This window comes from Zootoca vivipara, chromosome 16, assembly GCF_963506605.1.
Source record: "Zootoca vivipara chromosome 16, rZooViv1.1, whole genome shotgun sequence".
In the NCBI taxonomy this organism is placed as follows: domain Eukaryota; kingdom Metazoa; phylum Chordata; class Lepidosauria; order Squamata; family Lacertidae; genus Zootoca; species Zootoca vivipara.
In genome coordinates this window covers 32,238,044-32,253,452 of record NC_083291.1, presented here as the reverse complement: position 1 = coordinate 32,253,452, position 15,409 = coordinate 32,238,044, and the positions used below count along the sequence as shown (strand labels likewise).

The 15,409-nt window shown below is 50.6% G+C and overlaps 1 protein-coding gene across 3 annotated transcripts in view; it reads left to right on the top strand.

Annotated features, from left to right (window-relative positions):
- The first annotated feature begins 677 nt into the window (after positions 1-677).
- KANK2 (KN motif and ankyrin repeat domains 2) overlaps positions 678-15,409 on the top strand; it is an 82,261-nt gene continuing 67,529 nt past the window's right edge. Inside the window, exons 1-2 of one of the 3 annotated variants that reach the window (XM_035140748.2) lie at positions 678-759; positions 933-1,002. The gene's annotated coding sequence lies outside the window, so the exon portion shown is untranslated. Of the gene's footprint in view, positions 1,003-15,409 lie in introns of all 3 variants that reach the window. The other 2 variants (XM_035140750.2, XM_035140747.2) reach the window with 2 other exon arrangements.

The following is a 15,409-nucleotide window of genomic DNA, read 5'->3' as shown; positions in this document are numbered from 1 at the left end:
TGCCAGGCCAGAGGGCTAGGCTCTCCCACCACTGTCAGTTGTTGGGAATGACAAGCAGGGCAAGGGCAAAGGCCACAACTCAGTGGCAAAGTGTGTCTGCCTCACAAGTGGAAGGTGCCAAGTTCAATCCCACCAGATCAGAGTCGGGGAGGCTCCTGCCAGAAATCCTGGAAAGCTGCTGCCAGTCAGTGCTGGCAATACTGAGGCAGATGGATTCCCCCGATGGGCTGCCAGTCAGTGCAGACAATACTGAGCTAAACAGTGTTTCCCAAAAGTGGGTGTCCACCTGGGTTTTTTGAGGGGGCTACAGTTCCCACCATCTGTAACCACTGGTCCTGCTACCTACCGTATGGATGATGGGAGCTGTAGTCCAAAAACAGGTGGGAGACCCAAGTTTGGGAAACACTGAGCTGGACGGACCCCCGATGGTCTCACGGGGCTCTGCGTTCCCACCAGCGTGCAAACAACCAGGCAGAAGACGACGCCCGGCTTAGATGGACCACTCTGGCCCGATCCGGGCGGCAGAAGTAGGCGCCGTCCGACAGTCCGCCCGACCGTCCGCCCCGCTCGAGTCGCGGGGCAGCTCCGCTTCTCCTTCTCCTTCCCCTCGCCGCTGCCCTTCCGACGGCGGAGGCGGGGCTTCGGCGGGAGGGGGCGGAGTCTCGACGGGAGGGGCGGAGCCTCGTGTAGTCCCGGGGACCCCGCTCGGCTGGCGAGGCAGCTTCTCCAGCGCGGAGGCGACGGAGCCGAGAGGAGAAGGTACCTCGGGCGACCGAGAGGATGCTCCGCTAACCCCGCTGCCTCTCGCCCCCTCCCGCTCCGGGGGGCGCCGCTCCTCCCCAGGCGCCTCTCCAAACTTCGGCATATTCTCAACGGCCTTTTCTCTTCCCCCCTTCTCCCTCTCTGCCCCCATCCCGCCCCTCGGACTCTAGGAAGGGACACCAAGGCGGCTCTAGGAAGGCGAGAGACGGGCAGCCCTCCGCCCTGCGCGCCTCGCTTCGGGTAAGTCCTGAGGGGACGAAGTTTGCGCCCTCGGTCTCCTCAGTTGGCTTGGCTTCTTTTATTTTGTTTTAAAAGTGGGGGGGGGGGTTGCCAATTGCCTCAAAAGCCCAGACAAAGCGAAAGAAGACGCTACCCAACTCCCCCCCCCATGGTTTTAATTTGGTTTAAACCGCTGCTTCTCTCCCCCCCCCCCCGCGCGTTCCATGTGTGAGAGGGAAGAAATAGCCGGAGCGAAGGAACAAATGACATCTGTGTAGTTGCCTCTCTCTCCCGCCCTCGCTGCCTCGCCCGCCTTTCGGGCAGGGGGGGGGCGCGGGGGGCGTCCAGCTGTTGGCCATTAGCGAGAGCCGCCCTCGCTGGGCTGGCAGGCAGAACTGGGCTTCTTCTTCAAGTTGTTTTTCCGCGCCTCGCCTTTTCTCTCGGCCACCCACCACCCCACCCAACTCCTCGCTTGGGGACCTCCGGGGGGGGGCAGCTTGGCATCGGAGCGCTCTCTCTGCCCGCAAGAATCGGTGGGGCAGCAGGGACAAACAGACGGGAGTGGCGGGGTTTGGCACCCGGAGGAGGGAGAAAGGGGAAAGGCCCACTGTCAAATCTCTGGCCAAGATCGGGAGGGGGGGTTCGGTTGGGCTCCCCGGAAAATAGCCAGCGGGGCGGACGGGAGTGAGCTGGTGCGCGCACACACACAGAGAGAGGGAAGCATAATTGAGAACATCTGGATAGCCATCCTGCAGGAAACCAGAGCAGGCTGGGTAGCTCCATACCCCACCTCCAGCAGCCTTGGGAGAGAAGGGCATTCAGCGCCTTTCAAGCAAGTCCTGCTGCCTCCTTGGGGCCCCTGGGCTTGCTGAGCAAGAGGAAGCTTGGACCAGGACTTCTGCCTTTATCAAAAGCCCTCTCCAATTTCTGAGCTCTCTCTCGGTCTGTTGGCAGAGAGTCTTGCAGGCTGGGTGCGAACCCTTTCCAACTTGAGCGGGCGCTCAGTCAAACGAAGACACACCAAGTGGGCCCTGCTTCTGGACTTGCACTGAAATAGCAAACTGCTGGTGGCCTTGATGGGCTGAGATTGTGTAGATCGAGGTGCGACAGACCTGAGGCCCTCCAGGTTTTTTTGGACCCCAGATCCCATCAGCATCCCCCAGCCAGCATGGCCAGTGGCCAGGAATGGTGAGAACTGGAGTCCAGGAACATGCAGCTGGGACCAGAGTTTCCATCTCGGATGCAGAGGGGACTTTGGTATATTGCAGAAATCCTACGGCAGAGCGAGGGATGCAGTGTGTCTAAAGCAACACTGAAGGATGCCTAACACCCTCATAATGCTCCTGTTAGTGTAGAGGCCAGGAAACCCAGAGTCTGTGGGTCTGTGTAAGAGAGTGGGTTTTTTCCTGCTACAATGCTGCCTCCATTTGTAGTCCATATTTTGTACCCAATGGAGTGGGTGGCAGTTGCTCACCAACAAAAGCAAAAATCAAGGGGTGCATTTCGGCAAACTTTTTTTGGGGGGGTTGCTAAACCTTCCTGCTGTCCTAGTGAACAGAGAGTGGTGTTTGGTCATCTTTCAGCTGTTTACAATATTCCAGATCGAGACAACGTAAAATGTCTGTGGGCAGCCTTAAGCCTCCTGGCACAGCTCCCTCCTTGGGCTGTTTCTTGGTCACACTAGTGGTTGCCAGAACATTGAGAGAGTTGGGATGGAATGCTGGGAGCTGGCTTCTGGGTCGAGATCCTGCTACAGAACCTTCTCCCACCTACTTATGCACAGTTCTGTGAACCCAACGTGACAGAGGCTGCATCAGAAGTTCTTTGGAGTAATGCGGACCTGAAAATGCACCCCAGTGGAGTTTCATGGCGCAAAGCTAACAGACAAGTCTCCCCAGAATACAATCAAGTTTTCACTTGGAGAGAAGCTTAGTGCTGGCCAAAACTAATTTTTAGGGGGTGTAAGGGAAATGCCTCACCCAGGCCTTGTTGTAGAATAGCCCCCCAAAACACTACATTCCTCTTATGCAAAGAGGGGTCTCTTCTTGGCTGTAGTGTTGCAACGAAATATTGTTGGTCCAGAATGTGCCTCTGCTCCAAAGGCAGGAAAAGCAAGGCAGGAGGCAGAGAAGACAGACTGACATAGGATATGGGGCTGGGCCAAGCTGCAGGGGGAGCGGGAGAACCAAAGGGTGGGAGCATGCAGATGCGTCACCCCTACAGAACACCCAGATGCTTTGCAAGGGCTGTGGTTTACTGCTCTCGCTTGCTGTTATCAAACCGTGGAAGCTCGTCCTTTGCAAGTCTCTTGCAAATTGTTTGTTCAAGTGCTAAAATGCCTCCTCGATGATGTTGCTTCTTGCTGCTGTGAACCTTGCACATGCCCCCCCCTAAAAAGAGTTAAGCGTTGCCACGACGAGTTGGATTTGGGAGAGTATTTTTGTTTCTGTTCGTTGTTTCTGTCCCTTTGCTTGTCTCTGGACATGATACTGTAGGCCTGTATTGTCTTCAGAGGAAGGAGAAAGAGGTAATAGTTGTGGGTCATGAGTATTGCCTTATTATCTCAAGAACAAATGAGAGAGAGAGAGAGAGAGAGAGAGAGAGATGCATATAAGCATATAATCTTCTGGCCTGTGGGACAAAATAAGTCTGCCAGTGGTCCTAATTTGTCTTGCACAGTAGTCTGCCCCGCTACACCCACCTGCCATCATATGACAGTCAGGTGGGGCAAGAGTACACTCCCAGGAGTTCTTCTGCAAGTGGGCAGGCCTTGCATTTATTTGACACTTTTCACATTTGGCACCAAACACAAGCCCCCTCATTGAGAATGCTCCACCAGGGGATCACAGTCAGAGGGCTAGCATTTGATGCGGAATTCAAGCTGGGGCTGCAAGGGAGCAAGAGAGGAATTCAGAGTGTGCTTAGAGTGTGCTCTCAGAACTTCCTTTAAAGTTGGATCATGTTAGGCTGCCTGTCAAAGTGGCCCATGGGGGACGGGTCAGTTGAATCAATGTGTCAGCCGGATGCAGTTCCCCACCTTGGCTCTAATGCTGCTGCTGCTGCTTGATTATGTAGATTTTCAGGAACCAATGGGCAAAAGATTTGTGAGTGTCCTTGAGACCCCCCCCCAACCCCCCAGGAGTAAAACCTGTCACCACCTTGCTTGGTATTTGTTTCAGGCAGGGTCTCTGGCAAGGCAGATAAGTCTCTTTTCTCAGTCCCAGGACTTAGTGTGTGATGCAGAAAGAGTGGACAGGAAGGGACATTTTTCACTGACACAACTGGGATTCTGGAGCAGGACTCCCAGGACATAAGGCGCAGTTTGCAGAATGTCTGGAATTGAAGGTTCTGATCTCTAGGTGAAGCAATTGTATGTGTGTGCCCTTTGAAGCATGCTTTTGGGCTGTGTTGGCGCGGATATCTTTGTGATGCCTGGTGTGATTCTCATTAACTACTTTCCACTCCTGACTCAGCCATAGACTTGCTCTGTGGCTTAAGACCACCTTTTCTCCCAGCTTCTGAGAAGGGAATAAGCATGGCTGGCTGGCTGCCCTTTGGGCAGCTGTGGGGGTGGACGATTGGCGTACGGAAGTGCCTTCCTTAAAGATAGGAGCAGTGCAGGTGGGATGCACAATGTGCAGTAAACCGACAGCCTCCAGTTGGTCAATAGCGTAAGTGACTGTTCCTGGCCAGATAATCACAGCGCCATTGCTGTGAAGACTTCAAGTAGAGACTGATGCTCTAGCTCCGTATTCTTTACGTATTTGGGCAGCTGTTGGACTAGGTGACCCGCAAAGCTTCTCTCCTCCTCCTATGGTGTTAGCCTGATATATATTAGTGGTACAGAGAGTTTTGAGGCATCCTCCTGGTGTCTGGACACACACCTGCAATATCCTTTTGGCCCAATGACGTGCATCTTAGTGTGGTTTCAGGAATGCAGCTGCCTCTGGCTTGGATAATACCTGCCTAGCAGCATTTTGGAGAAGGAAACTAGTCATGCTGCTCTTTCAAGGCTGGATCCACCTGTCTCCTTCCAGCTGTTGTTGGACTCGAACGCCCTTCATCCTGGGATCGCTGGCCATGTTTGCCAATACATGGTAGCTGACGTAGCCTCATGCTGTGTTGTGCCATCCTGGGGACATGGCGATAAAGGTGGTGGCAGTGGGGGCTTTTGTGAGAAAGCAGGTATGTCTGGAGCAGTAGTTTGTGTCCTGGCCTCACCCTGTTCTTGTGACCTGCAGATATCCCCTACTGTGTGAGGAGCAGGATCACAGTTGGGGGAGCGGGGTGGGGGATGAGCCGATTAGAGAGTGATTAAGAATTAACTAATTAATGGTCTTCTGTGGGTGGCTTGAAGGTCTAATTGAGCCTGGCTTATTGGTGGTGACAGGCAGTGGCTGTAGAAAGCCTTTTTGCACACACATGCAACTGTAAAATGAAGAGGAGGAGGCTTTTGGTTTTTCAGTGTGTGTGTGTGTGTGCTGTGTCTTGTCTGACAAAATGATGCTCTCTCTCTGATTCTCAGGGCATGAGAATTAGCCACACCAAATTCTCCAGTGAGGGGAGAAGGGCTCTCAAATTGTCACTCTGGCCCAGCATTTGAAATTTGCCAGGCGCCAGGTACATTTTGAACCTGGCTATTGGCCACTTTGCGACCAAGTGAAGATGCCTGGGCACCAGGATGGACCTTGATGTCTCCACCATCTGGAGGTGCATGCCTGGGGACCCTTGGATCTTGACTGTTTTTACCCACCAGCAACGTATCCTGTAGAATTCTGTCTGCTGTATTTTATCTGCACAATCAGAATGAATTTCAGGAACCCAAAAGTCATATCTGGCCCCAAAATGGCAACTAGGCATTCCGTTTTGGCAAATGTAGCCCTGGTTTAAGGAGCCGTATTTGGCGCCTAGCTTAAATATCTAAGTTTCTAACACTGCCTTGGCCCAGAAGCTGTCCTTTCACAGCTAGATCTTTGCGGAATGCAGCCAGTAACAACACAGATTTTGTCCCAACTCCAAATTAGCCAAAGACACAAAGAAGAAATTTTGTGCTGGGGCAGAGGAGTGCAGTGCCCCTGCTCTTAACTCACAGCTCTATTGCTTGACCTACTGGATAGATATTCGCATGGGCGGGGTTGGAATTCTGGAAGAGAGGATGCAATAGGAGCAGTCTATCTACTTACTTTAAATGGTGGGTCCAGCCTACCTTGGGGGTCTTAGGGTCTGTTCACATTACCACCTGGCTTAGAGTGTAGCAAAGTTGCTCTCGTGGCCTCGGTCATTTCACAGCTCTTTCCTCTCTAGCTGCTCACATCAGCACAGCTTCGTTAGTGTCAGATTAGTTTCCATTTGGGTTCACCCCAGGGAGCATCGGCCAGCCGGGATGTCTTTACCCTGTGCAAAGGCGTCCACCCCTTACGTAGAGTTGTATTAGGAACAGCTTAAGAACTCCAGTTGGTTTGAGAAACAACACATCAAATAGTAGTATTTCGAGGCACAATCCATTCTCTCTTGAGCCAGATAGATGCCAACAACAGGATACATGTGCATTTTGGATAGTGCCATGTGAACATGGATTAAAACCCTGCACTGGAAAAGAAATTGCTGCACAGGAAACGGGAGTGTGAACACAGCCCAAGTACTTAACACCTGAGTTAGGTTTGTGAAAAACAACAGAAAGAGAGAGCAAGTGGAATATTTAGAAAACTAACTTTTAGTTCATTAATTTGTCTGAAAGCAAAAGACAGACACACAAAACCATATTGCCTCTCGGCCCAATTAAACAGACTGCAGCAGACTCCAGAAAATCTCCTATATATTTTTTGGCATATGTTTGTTTGGCTTGTCTCTTGATGAATGCCAAATGAGGGCCTTCAAGGAGCCACAATTTGATGTGGGGCCTCTCTGCTGCTTGAGTTAGAATTCCAGCCCTATATATGGGGATGCAAAGGGCAGGGTATTGGGTGGGAAATGTTATGAGCACCAACTTAGAATTTCATCCTAAGGAGGAGGGAGCAAGATGGTCCTGTAAAAAGCTCACATTCCTCTTGGTTTTAAAGTCCACCCATTCTTAGTTGGCCATTACTCCTCTGGGTGGGTCTGGCTTCCCACCAACAAGTTCTCTGGTATCGCTCAGGATTGTCCAGCGGAGAAACAGGCTTGCTTAAGGTGAGATGGAGTCACCACAGAAATATTACCCAGAAACTTAAACCTGAGGGGGAAGCTTCTTTCAGTGGGGACTCCTTTTGCTGTCAACACTGGCAGAACTGGGCACCCTCAAAAGGTGATGCAGATGATAGCTGAGCATATCTGAAGCCAACTTGCTTTAATTGTGAACCTTAGAATGCATAGACTACGCTTTTACTGATACTGAAGTGAAAGATCACATTTGGGTTTGAAATTCATGGGAAGAAGATGGCATGCAGTGTAAGGTTTATATTTGAGAGAAGCCATGGCCCATATGCACTTTGAAAATGATTTTGCACCGAAGCATAGGAAGTCCTGTGATGAACTGCAAATTCAGCACCAAGAAAGTGCTGGTTGTGTTATTGGGTTAAATGAGAGCAGGCCAGCACAAAACAGCGCAGATACTGTAGGTTCCCTTTGCCTGATGGTTCTCCACTTGGGAACTTTCTTGCAATCGTAATTTGATAGGTTAGCAGGGAGTAAGACCTAGGGAAAGAAGGTTTGGCAAGAGATGTCTATGGACAGGGACTTCCCGACTCAGCTGGTTGAGTCTTGAGTCGAAATTCTTCTGCAGCCCAGCATCCCTCAGCTGCTGAGTGGCCTATTGACTTCACAAGAACAGGTGCCTTCTCTCTTGGAGTGATAGCCAATGATCATGTCCCAGAGCAAAGCAGGTGGAGATGACAAATTCAAGATTGCCTTCTTTTTTTCTTTTCATTTTTGCAGAGGCAAAAAACCTACACGGTGTGTTTCTTCCATTCTGGTTCTGTTCAGCATTGGACTCTTGTCTGCTGTGTTGAACATCACTCTCACCATCCACCCACCCACTCCTGCTGCTGTGTGCTTTTCCACACCAACCTCATGCCCTGGCCTTGCTAAAGTTGCACCCCTCTTCCCTAGGGGGCAGCACCTGTTCCTCTGAAGAGCTGTGCAGAAGGGGCCTAATGCTTTTGCAGAGCTCCAGAAGCAAGCAAGCATTGCTTGCAGAGCAGAAGGTGGCAGCTTTCAGCTCTGTGGGCTGAAGGGGCTCATTGTATAAGGAGGTCTTGGGACTTCGGCAAGATCACACAATTGGCTCTTTCATGCCAGCCGGAGACTCTTATTAAAAACTAGTCCTTCCTCCTCCTCCTCCTCCTCCTCCTCCTCCTCCTCCTCCTCCTCTCCCCCGTCCATCTCCCACACTGCAGGAAAGGTTTGGGGAGTGGCCAGCCAAGCTCAAATGGGCCTTTTCTCTTGCACTTCCACTCCTCTTGCCCTGAAGCTAGAAACTTGCTCCTTTCCACTAACACTCTCAGCAAAAATGGTTCAGGCCATTGACTTTCTCCTCCCGCACCAAGAGATGCTTGTGTGCATCCTTCCCTAATACAAAGCCCTCCCCTTGTCTTGCGTGTGCTGTGAGCGTGTAGCCAAATGCCCACTTGCCCTTCACAAGCACGACTGCACACTAGGGCAGTAGAGAGAGCCCTTAAGAAAAGGCACAGTGTGTTCTCCAGGGGCACTCCATCAGGCTGCAACATGGGCACCTCTTAGCATTCTTTCACCTCCTCCTCATACTTGTAGTCCTTAGTGGTAAAGGATGGAATTCTTCTCCCCTTCAGTTAATGCTGCAAACTTTAATAACTTGTTGTTGTTTAGTCGTTTAGTCGTGTCTGACTCTTGAACACAATTTCCAATGGAAGCTTCCCCAACCCCTTATTCAGGTCTCTTCAAAGGTCTGCTGCTGAGATGGCCCATGTGCTTCTCAGAAGATTGGCAGTTTGAATCCTTGCAACGGGATGAGCTCCCGTTGCTCTGTCCCAGCTCCTACCAACCTAGCAGTTCGAAAGCATGCCAGTGCAAGTAGATAAATAGGTACCACTGTGGCAGGAAGGTAAACGGTGATTCTGTGCGCTCTGGTTTCCGTCACGGTGTCCCATTGCGCCAGAAGCGATTTAGTCATGCTGGCCATGTGACCTGGAAAGCTGTCTGTGGACAAACACTGGCTCCCTCGGCCTGAAAGCGAGATGAGTGTCGCAACCCCATAGTCACCTTTGACTGGACTTAACCATCCAGGGGTCCTTTACTTTTACTATTACCGAATGGAGGTAACTTTTCCTCGCTGCCTCCTGTGCAGGCAAGTTGCTGAACACCCTCGCAGCCCTTGGTGACCCCAAGGCAGGGAACTCCTCCAGTTGGGTCAACCCTCTACATTGGGACTGACTTCAGACCAAGCGGCAGCTGGGAGCACACCAAAAAGAAGGGCCACATGAGATGTGACAGCGTTCATGCGATTGGTGCAAATGCTTTTTTATATGTCAGCAGCAGGTATGGGGTTCTTCCAGACTGGGACCCCAGCGGGAGGGTCAGGCAAGCAGGGAAGCTTTAAGCCTTTGCAACTCCATTCAGTGCATACCAGCTTTTTTTCTTTTAAAAACGCACCAACTGTGTGGATGGCATCGTGTTCAGCTTGGCCCAAGGAGCAAAGCACCACCTGGTCATCCTCCTGTTCACTGCGCACTGCCCGGACTTTCAACATGTGCTCTCTTCCTGAATGGCATAAGATGAACAGGTGGGCTGGGCAGAAAATCTTTATAGAGTTTCTGCGCTTTCCCCTTGTTTCATTTCCGGGGGAGGCAGTGGCTTGGAATTCACAGCTCGCCCTGTTTCTGGTCCCCATGGCTGATGCAAAGGAAGAGGGAGAAAAAGAAAGAAAAGGGAGCAGACAGTGGCTTCACCAAAGCTGGACAGGAGGGCGGATTCCTCTCTAAGCACCCTCCTGCCCACCTCGAGGCCCCTGAGTCCCAGGTCAAGGTGGGAAGGTCTAGAGGGCACCTGTGGCTGCCTTGACAATTGTCCCAGGTGACCTCCATTGTCCTGAATGTTATTTGCTGAGGAACAGAACAGGCTCCCGGCCCTGACTCTCAGTTTGCCCTTAATCCATAGAGATTAGAAGAGGAGCAGTGGAGAGTCTCCCTTGCTTTGCCCCTTTTTGCCTCTTCCATGCTCTCTGGCTTTCATTTGTGACCTGGATGGGCTATCTTGGCAGCATATGCCTGGTTATGAGCAGGCAAACCGTCCGCAGATTGTATTTTTGTTAAAAACGCTAAGCGGAGGTTCTTATGTCTCCGTCACTTCACTCCAGATTGGCATCCAGGAAATAGAATTTCCTCCCCCAGCCTCTGCAGGTTAGGGAGGGCTGAAGGGTTCTTTTTCAAATGCACAATGCCAGATTCAGCTGGAACTTGGCGCCGAGTGATGGACCTGGTTATGAACCAGCAGCACCCGCCTGCCAGCCAGCCATGAAGTCCCAGTGCAAGTGGAGTCCCCCCCTCCATGCCATCATCCTATCTGAGTGGAAGAAGCTGATCCAGAAAGGCAGGCTTCCAGGGGGACCCCACCCAGCTGCCAAGCTTCCAGGTCTTGCAGGCAGGACCTAATTGGATCCATGTGTGCTTGGCAGCCAGACGAAGAGGTCTTAAAGGGGCCGCTGCACCTGGGGGAGGGGGGGAGGAGAAGGAGAAGGATTGGAAGACAGGAGTTTGTCAGATCAGGGGGGATGGGAAGGAGGCAGGTTGTGCTGGGGAGGAGGGACTAGAACACATTCTCCCCGGCTCTCTTTTCGCCATTTCAGATTCAGGGCTCACCCACACTTCTTTTTGTGCTGCGTTTCCAAGCATAGGTAGGGTTGCCAGACTCATTAGAGGACAGGACTTCTGTGCCTTTAATTGCCCTGCTCTCTTTTGAGTCTGGAAACCTTAAAGAGAAACCAGCAGACCCTTTGCTTGGAAATTAAACAATTCTGGGGAAATTTCCCCCAGAAAAACCCACTCTCTAGCACTGAATTGGAGCAAATGGCAATCCGTGGAAACTGATTCCGTGTTTAGACCCCCTTTTCACTTGAAAATGGTTTGGAGGCACTGGACTGCCTTCTGTTGGAGGCTTTTGGAAGCTTGGAAAGTGGAATGCCTTTTGTTTGACCAATAGGGTTCTTAATTCTTGATCTCTTTCAGGCTCTGGTTTGGTATGGAGGGGGATCAGATAAAACTGGTGGGTATTCTCGCTCAGGTATATAATGGTAGCACAGAACAATTGTCTGTGTACCTCTCTTTTAATGCTCAGGGAAGTTATTGTACTGAAAACAGATTTGCACGCATATACAAGCGTCCCAAGAGCATTATCAGTTGCATGGAAGTGATGATAATGTGCAGTAATGAATATAATATGAAAAAGAAAGCTCTCAAGGCAAAGGCACAGGCTTGAAGCAACATTAGGCAAGCGGGCAGGATTGCATCTGACCAGCTCGGCTCCACTGAGTCTCATGGCGTCTCACAGTTTTGTCCTGTTCCTCAGGTTTCAGGGATTGTGTACAGATCCAGAGTTTGCTTAGGAATATCATTCTTGCTCTTGCTTGAGCTAGCTTGATGTTGCTGAGAGAGAGGTTGCTTGCCTAAGAGATAATCCCTGCTCTCCCAGCCAGTTTATGTGACTAAGGACTCAGCTATACAGCTGCAAATGAAACGTTTTAAGTGTGTTTTAAGTGCAATATACAATGTGACACTAGGTGGCGATGGTGAGCCTTATGGAAAATTCAATGTATTTTTTAAAAACGCTTTTTAAAAAACATTTTCAGAATGGTTTTTATATGTGTGTAGATTCCAGCTAAGACTTAGCATGCCCACCTCTTTTTGTGTTATTTAGAATATCTTCTAATGCTGCTCACAGGGTCATAAAAGCATTATCAAGCAAAACTCAGTTACGGCGACATTTCTGGAATCTGGGCAAAACAGAAAGGTCTTCTTCACCTGGCTCTGGAGAGACACCCTAATTTGGAACTGGGTGAGCCTCCAGAGAGGGCAATCCAATGAAAAGGTCTAAATTAGAATGTAGGGGAATGTAGGCAGAAGCAAGGGAGCCCTAGAGATGAAGTGAAGACTATTTGGGTGGAGCAACGTGCCAGTTATGTGTGTTTTTTGGTTTTTATATAGCAATTTATAGCAATTTATATAGCAAAACCCTCCAAGTGGTTTACAAAAAAAATCCCATTTCAATACACCTGAAAAATAAAATAAAAGCATATATTTATAATAAAACAAAGGATAAAAAAGTCATTAAGGGAATAAAAATGGGATATATGCATTCTATCTGACATTCTCTGAATCCATGACTGCAAATCTGTATTCTGGTTTGTCATTTTTTTACTCGTTCAGCAGCTCTGTAATGCTGTTTTCTCCGTTGCTTAATTGGTTATGTATAAAGATATGCATTTCTTAGACAGCAAATGAAAAGTTGCCAGGGAGAGGGGGGAAGTAAGGGAATGGGGGTGGGGGAGTACAGCAACATAATAAAGCCAGCTGCATTCTAGATCAGGGGTCAGCAAACCTTTTCAGCATGGGGCTGGTCCACTGTCCCTCAGACCTTGTGGGGGGCCGGACTATATTTTTTGGGGGGAAATGATGCAAGAGCATCACGAGCCCCGGTGGCTACTTACCTGTGTCTTGCGAGCGGCAGGGGCTGGTGGTGGCGGAGGGACGATGAGCAGTGCACGAAAGGGCTCTGGAGAGGGGCTGCTTAAAATGGCGGCCACTTGAGCACTGCTGCTGCTGGCGCCAACAAAGCCAAGCCCCCTTCCTCCTCTAGGCAGGGCAAGGAGAAGTCAGGAGGGAGGGAGGGAGGAGGCGCCGCCGCTAGGGAGGAAGAGGGAAAGAACACATGCGCTGGATATCCATGCAGCGATTCCTGGACTGTCCAGAAGGCAACTGGGCCTGATCCGGCCTGCTGGCCTTAGTTTGCCGACCCATGATCTAGGTCTTTAAATGTCTTTAGTCTTCTTCTGAAACAGAAGGGCAGCTCTAATCTAGTAAACCTCCCTGGAGAGGCTAATCTTGTGGTGGGTTAGCCACTCACTTGAACTTACCAGACTGCAGGGAGGGGAGATGGATCTGGATGAGGCCCACCTCTGATAAACTTAGTGTACAGGCACTGACGTGTGGGTGAAAGTGTTCCTTCAAGTCCTAGCTTCCCAAGTCATTAGTGACTTTAAAGCTCTTTGAATTCTGCTCAGAAGCAAACTGGCAGCCAGGGTAGCAGTTCATCATCATCATCATCATCCATCATCATCATCATCATCATCATCATTATACCCCGCTCATCTGGCTGGATTTCCCCAAACCACTCTGGGCAGCTCCCAACAGAATATTAAAAACACAATAAAACATCAAACATTAAAAACTTCTCTAAACAGGGCTGCCTTCAGATGTCTTCTAAAAGTCAGATAGTTGTTTATTTCCTTGACATCTGATGGGAGGGCATTCCACAGGGCAGGCGCCACTACCGAGAAGGCCCTCTGCAGGGTTCCCTGTAGGTTCACTTCTTGCAGTGAGGGAACTGCCAGAAGGTCCTTGGAGCTAGACCTCATTGTCTGGGATGAACGGTGGGGGTGGAGACTCTCTTTCAGGTATACTGGGTTGAGGCCGAAACTGGTGAGCTGTTTTAAAACTGGTTCCTGTTGAGTGGTCCCAGTTACTAACCCAGAGCTGCATTTTTTAATACCTTGAGCAGTCTTCAAAGGCAGCCTTGCACTTTATAGACTTAGATTGGTCGAATCTAGAGGATGTCAGACCACAGAGAACCACGGCCAGGCATTTCAATCCAGGACGGGTCATAGCTGGCACATGAGCCTTGGATGCTGAAAGCTGCGGCATACCATGCTTGGGTCCCAAGGATACACAAGTGGATCTTTTGGAAGCCCCAGACTGTGAGCCTGATACTCTAGGTGGAAACGCAGGTAGCGCTGTGGTCTAAACCACTGAGGCTCTTGGGCTTGCCAATCCGAAGGTTGGTGGTTCGAATCCCCACAACAGAGTGAGCTCCTGTTGCTCTGTCCCAGCTCCTGCCAACCTAGCAGTTCGAAAGCATGCCAGTGCAAGTAGATAAATAGGTAAGGTAAATGGCATTTCTGTGTGCTCTGGTTTCCATCATGGTGTCCTGTTGTGCCAGAAGCGATTTAATCATGCTGGCCACATGACCCGGAAGCTGTGGACAAACGCCGGCTCCCGTGGCCTGAAGTGAGATGAGTGCCGCAACCCCATAGTTGCCTTTGACTGGACTTAACCGTCCTTTACCTTTACCTTTTTTATCTAGGTGGGATGCAACCCCATCCAGAACAGGTTGAGCATCCGCTCCCTGGTCACACAAACCACCTGTAAGGGGGAGGGATTACAGAGAACCCCCCCACCTCATCAGAAGCAGCCCGTCTCCAAGCAGTCATGAGAGTGAGGGGTCTGAAGGGGTGAGTCAGGAAATGGAGGAGTGCCAGGGCTCTGGCAGCACTGGAGAGCCCCTGCTCCATAAGCAGGGAGAGAGAGAGGCAGAAAGAGTGGACAGGAATAGGGCAGACAGAAGACCCGTACCTCCGATGCCGGAACTGAGGAAGAGAAGGAAAGGGAGGCGCTTCTCAGTTCCGAGGCTTTTATGCTGGTGGAAAACGCGGAAGGATTTAGTGCAGGAATCTGACTCGAGCGGGTAGACATGAAATGAGCAATCCGTTACACTGTAAATAATGTGCACCAATAAAAACGTCTGAAAGACAAGCATGTGGACGGTTGTTACTCAAGAGTAGTCACAACAAACCCTGACACCACCCATCTGTGGTTTGTCTGTTTTGTCAGGATTGAGTTTCAGCCTACTGGCCCTCCCACAGCCCATGACTCATCCAAGGCAGCATGACTGTAACCACATGTTGATTTAGCCTCGGATACCAGAGCAAGACAGCAACACCGTTAGCTTGCTGGATATATTCAAGGAGAAGTTATGGGTGTGTCAATACCACCCCCACCCTTACTATCATGGAATCATTTGATCCCCATCAAAGAGAGGGTGGGGGTATTCAATGGCTTTCAGGGGTGGGCAAGCAATTCTTTAAAATGCTTAGGTAAAGGGACCCCTGACCATTAGGTCCAGTCATGACTGACTCTGGGGTTGCGGCGCTCACCTCACATTATTGGCCGAGGGAGCCGGCGTACAGCTTCCAGGTCATGTGGCCAGCATGACAAAGCCGCTTCTGGTGAACCTGAGCAGCACACAGAAATGCTGTTTACCTTCCCACTTGGAGCGGTACCTATTTATCTACTTGCACTTTGACGTGCTTTCGAACTGCTAGGTTGGCAGGAGCTGGGACCGGGCAACGGGAGCTCACCCCGTCACAGGGATTCGAACTGTCGACCTTCTGATCAGCAAGCCCTAGGCTCTGTGGTTTAACCCACAG